This window comes from Glycine soja, chromosome 7 (genome assembly GCF_004193775.1).
Source record: "Glycine soja cultivar W05 chromosome 7, ASM419377v2, whole genome shotgun sequence".
In the NCBI taxonomy this organism is placed as follows: domain Eukaryota; kingdom Viridiplantae; phylum Streptophyta; class Magnoliopsida; order Fabales; family Fabaceae; genus Glycine; species Glycine soja.
The window spans coordinates 46,080,140-46,086,988 of NC_041008.1; positions in this window are offsets into that span (position 1 = coordinate 46,080,140).

Sequence of the window (6,849 nt, forward strand, 5' to 3'; positions counted from 1 at the left end):
TTTTATCCTTCTTCTTGTCTTAGAAGTTAATTGCCACCTTAATTAAACATCCTGCAAGCTAACTATAAAAGAACTGCACAGAACTGGAACTGTCTGCTAACCAAATTAGTAAGTTTCTGTTGTGATAGACACCCATGAATAATTATTTGTTGCTTTGACTTTTAACATGATTTTGGAATTGATTGGAAAATTGAATCTAATACAAACATACTAATAATTATAATTTCATATTTAAGTAGTATCACTCACAGAAGTGTGGCATGTTACACTAGATGCACGCCTTGCTTTGCTTTTCTATTACCCTTCTGTTCGCTTTCTTTGAGGCTGTGCTTCATATACATAATAAAGGGGAAAAAATGCTGTTTGTTGGGTAGTGGGGCACATGAATCTTGAAAAATCTGTGGCGCAGCATATTAAAAGTATCCAGTATCATGAAAGATAGCCTTAGTTAGCAGTAGGCCAGTAGCAAATATGAAAATGAAAAAAAAAAATCAATTATTTATGGATCATTTAGTTGTTGAGATTTACATTAGCGGTTATACTTATCTGCACAAACATCCTCCTTGTTATCCACTATTCAAGGCAACTTTCGGCTATGTTCTCTCTTGTTTTTTTGGCCAGTGGCTATTTTCTCTTATGAAGTTATAATTCATACTATAACAAGGCCGAAACTAATATGACCCTGTTTTAAAAGGAGAATATTAATCGACTGCATATAATAGGATGCGACTAGCAGTAGCACTTTTAGACCGGCATCGGTGACATTGATAAATTTTGCTTTTGCTACAAGATTGTACTCCAGTAAGATTTAAAATAATAAATTAGATAGTAGTAAATGAGTATTATTAGATTTTAGCTATAAATACTTTTTTTTTCCTTTAGAATATAATATTTTTTCATTTTCACTCTTGAAAAAATAAAATTTATTTTAATCTTTTTGTAAAATATGTTTTTTTTCATTCTTAAAATACACTAAATAGTATTTTGAACAATAAAAGATATGTTTTAACTGTAAATAAACATTATCTAAAATATTTTAAAGACGATACATTTTATAAAGATTAAAACAAAAAATATATATATATAAGGAAGAAAATGAAAAAATACAAAAACGAAAAAAAATATTTAAGGCAAGATTTTATTAAAGAGAATTCGCCTGTTAAAAAAATGCGGATGAATATAAGACTTTATTACTAGTACTGTGCAGATGAGTATTAATATGAATCATTTTACTGTAAATATAAGCGCACATGTTGGTTTTAATATCATTTTAACTAAACCTTATTCGTTATCGCATCTAAAAATTATAAATGTACGCTGTGTTCTCTAATGGCCAATAGAATTATATTTTTATAATGCATACATCATATGATGAACAAATATTTAAAATTGATTTTACTTTTACTGTAGTTAAATTTATATTTAATTTTAATTGATTTTAAATATAACATGATTTTGATTTTTTAAAGATTAAAATTATTTATATGTTTATTTACCAAATCTAAAAAGAAACTTCCATCATTGTTGTATTATTTTGTAATAACATGGCTTTATCTGCGCATCAGAATCATAGTTGAGTCCACTACCATGTCTTTTTACGTTATCACCTTATCTTCATTAAAAAAATGAATTGAAAGCCTCGTTGTATCACTCCCATCCCACTGAACAAATATCAAATCTGAGGCCGAAGGCCGTAATAAGAAAGTTTCTTTGCTCACTCAGCAAGCTTGATTGTAACTAGGTTTATATTTAGCATTTTGAAAAAATATTGCATGACCATTTTTTTAATATGTAAGATAATTCGTTGGGATTTATAAAAAAAATATAATTCATTGGGTAAACATTTTTTATATGGAACTTTCATTTGACATTTAATTAATCTCTTCCTATCAAGTTGGCCATTTAAAAGTAAAACGATACCTCTAATCGTTACTACATTTCTAAATCAGGTATCAAATTCTAATTCTTTATTAAGAAACACAAATACTAAACTACTGGTAACAACTACTTTCGGCTTATTCCAATTTTTTATTAAGAGACAAAATTTTCTGCTTATAACTCTCTACAATAATTTTCAAAATCTTAGCCAACGGAGCATAATGTCGATAGAAATACAAGAAAATAATTGTGTTAATGATCAACCAATCAATAAATATAAATCTAAACAATAGAAATAAAAAATAAATACAAATATTTATAATAAAAAATTATTAGGAATAAAAAACTATATCGGAATTATAACAACTTACGTACCTGTTTAGCTAACTGAACTACCACCTTGATAAATATTTATAGAAATTTCTTTCCTTTATATAATCAACCAATCAATAAATGCATAATATAAAAAATGAGTGCCGGGAATAATAATATATCATAATGAGTCAATATTTTTGGTTTTTTCTCAAGAAGAGACAATAATGTTGCTGAACGTACGTGAATTATTAGGTATCCTTAATAACAATTTATTTGGTTTTAATTCACTTAAAATCAATATTTTCAATCAACATTTAATAACAATAATAATAAACATTTAGTGTGATAATACTTCATGAAATTGAAAATGAATGTAATTATTATGATTAATTTCAGCGTGATATTTTAAATTAGATTAATAATTAACTGAGATTCAAATTAATCATTTAATTGTATTTTAAATTTTGCTACTTTAAATTATATTTTAAATTTTAGATTTTTGTTACTGTTTTTATGCAATGGAAATTGCCTAATTGTCCATTAAATTGTTGGGAGGAAAAAAAATTAAGCAATAAAGGAAGGATTTTATATGTATCTAGCACCTATAAAATATCAGCACCGCCCCTGTGCATATAATTTCATAATTATTAAAGCATTCCGCTCGTTTAATGTTACACATTTATTTCTCTCTTTAATAAGTACATGATTCTGTAAGATGGAAATTTAATACTCCTTAATGACTAAGCAAAAGTCTAAAGAAAATGTTGACCAAGTCAAAAATGGATGGGCAATAATTCAGAGTCATGCATGCCGTGAAAGAATAGAGACTAGAGCTTTGAAAAAATTATTACAAACAAAATTGAGCATGATAAGTTGATAAGGAAGTCAAAGATTACTCAACCAAAATTTAGGATAGAAAACAGCAAGAGTTTTGTCTTCTTTGAGGGTAATCTTGACGACTATGCCAACACTGGAAAATCATGACATCTCACTCATTCCTGCCACATTGGGTGTTGCTTATACTCAAATTACTGCAATAATTACTAACAGACAATTAAGACATGCACCACGCTTTAATTATAGGTTACACGGTCAAAACATTTTAGTACTCCCTCCTCTTTTATAAGAAAAAAAAAACAATTTTTTTATTCTCAGATATAAGCAAAATTAGAATATGTTCAAAATATTATTCATTTAAACGAGAGTTTGTGTTTAATAATGAATGGTAGTTTAAGAAAAATATTTGTTTTATAATTAAATATAACACAGTTTGAAACAAATTGACTTTATTATTAAGTGTGAAATCTTTTTTTTTTCTTATGAAATCGAACGGAGGAAGTACAGTAGTATTGTAGTTCAAATTATGGGCAACGAATGTAACCCCTTAGATTTTTATCAACTTATCTAGCTTTACTGTGTGCTCATATTAAATTAAAGCTTTTCCTACTTATTTTTCTTCTCCTTTTATGTCGACAGTAGTAGCATATAATATTGGAAACGCTATTTGTGACACTAATACATCTTCTTTCTCATCTTTCGTAACGGAATCACCGAAGCAGAATCATCATCATGAGAAAACTTTGATAACATCAAAATTAGAGAAGAAATGTGGCTTATATAGCCAATCCTAGTGATACTAATATCTTATCTCTAATAAATGTCATATCCAATGTCACTTCACTAAGAGACTAAATTTGAACAAGGAAAAGGAAAAGACAGACAAAGATTAAATGAATTTATCATAAAGAATCGAGTTACTAATTTTTATTAAGATGTTATAATTTAATTAAATATTTAGGTTAAAATGTAGTAATAAATAAGACTAGTATTAAAAATAAATAATATTTTCTTTATTTTTTTATATTAGTATTTTTCTCTTTATTTATTAATTGTATTCATTATTTTATCTCACATTTTTCTTCTTTTTTTTATTTTATTATATAAATATTTTAAATATGCATTTTCATAAATAATATAAGATTCACTTATTAGTATAATTTTGGTTAAATTGTAATTTAGATTTTTCTATAATTTTTAATTTTGGTCATCTTGTTTTAAATAAAAACATTTAGTTCTTATTTTTTAAAATAAATAAGTTTGATTCTTCCGTCATTGATCTATCACTTACATAAACCGTTAACATAATGTTTATCTGATAAAAAGTTAAATAAAGTAAAAATAAAAATAATTTTAGTAGGAGTTAAACTTATGATCTTTTATTTAAAACAAATAAATCATACACTTGTTTTGTTTAAATAATTTTATAAATACTATTTTGTATGTGTGATTAGTCAAGAATTATTATTATTTTTAATTATTAAAATTTATAAATTAAAAAATATTTAATAAATAACCATTTTATTTTTATTTTCATTTTACCAACTTATGATTAATTTTCATAAATTAATATATAAGTTATTTACATAAATTATTTTAATATATAAATTATTTTTACTCTAGTTATATAAATCAACGTAGTTTCATCATTTAATATGAAAATTATAAAAATTACTTAAATTTACTTTATTATGTAAATTATTTGTATTCTAATTATATAAATTGATAAAATTTTAATATTTAATTTCTTTTTATAAAACTTACATGTTAACATTTTTATTTTAACTACAAAAAATTATTTAATAAATAATTTTTTAATACCAATTATATAAATCAGGAAAGTTACATAAATTAATATGTAAATTATTTATATAAATTATTTTATGTAAATTATAAAAATTTATTTTATATATAAATAATAAAAAAATTATTTTAATTATAAAAAGTAATAAATTTTTAATTATAAAATATTATTTAAAATTGACGTAATTTGTATAAATTACATAAAATAATTTTTTAAAAATAATCTATATATTAGTTGAGGTAATTTTTTTTAAAAGTATAATAAAATAAGAAAAAAATTATATATAACATTTAATTAATTTATATTAAAATAATTTTTTATAATCAAAATAAATACACATAAAATTACATATTAAATATATTTAAATGTGGATTTTTTATTTTAATTTATAAATTTTATAATTCAAAAAAATTAATAACTCTTCACTAATTATTCATGTAAAATTTTATTTATAAAATTAACCAAAAAAAGTAAGTGTCTCAATAATTTATTATTTTATCTTTAAATAAAAGTTTATAAGTTAAACTCTTATCAAATTATTTTTTTATTTTTCATTTTATTTAATATTTTGTCATATAAATATTATGTCAACAATCAACATAAATATATAATCAACATCGATACATCCCATCAAAGTCAATGTTTGATTTTAAATAAACAACCGATTGAATGATGCATGACATTAGAGGATCAAATATAAGAATAATCAAAATAATTTATTTTAAAAAATAAAAAAAAAATAAATATTTTGATGTAGAAATAAGAGAATTAAAATCTTTTTACTTTTATTTAATTTTTTGCCACATAAAAATCATGTCAACGTTAGTATTAAAGTTAATATTTAACTTTAAACAATCCATTAACAATTAACTAACGAAAAAATCAAAATTATTTATTTTAAAAATAAAATAAAAATTAAATTTCTTAATTTAAAAATAAAAAACCACAATTATAATTTAACAAGTATTTTTTCAATCTAAGACCTCAGTTGTCATGTTGTGAGTCTGTCGAGGGGCAAATCAGCCACTTGTTGACTTAAATGAAAAGGTGGTAATAAAACCATAAAGGATTTAATTAATGGTTTGATGGGAAAAGAGAATGCTTTTTGGGTATGGAATTAAAGACATGCATGCAGTTTTAGCGAAACGTGTACAGTGGCAAAGTGGGTTGATGGAAAAACATTGATTATAGAGAGGCGTGGGCGAAGGAGAAGGGACTTTAGAGACTTCAATTAATTATTTATTGGATGAACACAAAACATGGAGATGCGCATTCCCCTCAGATATCCCTAACCAAGTGTCTCAACTAATTATTCCTTTCGTCTTATTACAACTGTTGTAAGAAAATCGTTTGTGTCTCTTTTAAATATAATCGAGTGTAACTTATTTTCAAATATATAACTGTTATTGAAAATTAAAATAAAATACTCTAATCATTTATAATAATTAAAAATAAAAAAACGTTCATAAAAAAGTTGCAAAATGCGTGAAGAAGGCCTTTCCAATTGTTTGTTGACGAGGATAAAGTCAAGAAAAACCTCTCAATTTTTTTTCATTTTGAACCTCTAAACAGTAACATATGGTACTTCTGAATTGAATTTTTTTAAAAAGAAAATCTTTTGTATCATGCCCTCATCAAAATGTGACATACAATCTTTGCTGTGACATGAGTTGTATAATAATCTTTTCAACAACTAATCCATTTACTAAAATCACAACAAGCAGACAACCCTTAGTGTACATAAATACAGAATTAAAAATCTTGCTTAAAGCTCTTAACTAAACGATGAAAGAACATTATTATAAAATTAAAACATTAACGTATCAAATATTAGAAAAATTAAAGCAGACATATCATTCAAAATTACAGATCACATTCACATATAAAAAACTCATTAACTTCTATAATTATTATAATAATCTTAAAATTTATTATAATTATTTTTAATGATATGATTTACAAATTACCAAAATAATACTTTTAATTAAACTTTTCAAAAATCCCTTTACATAAAA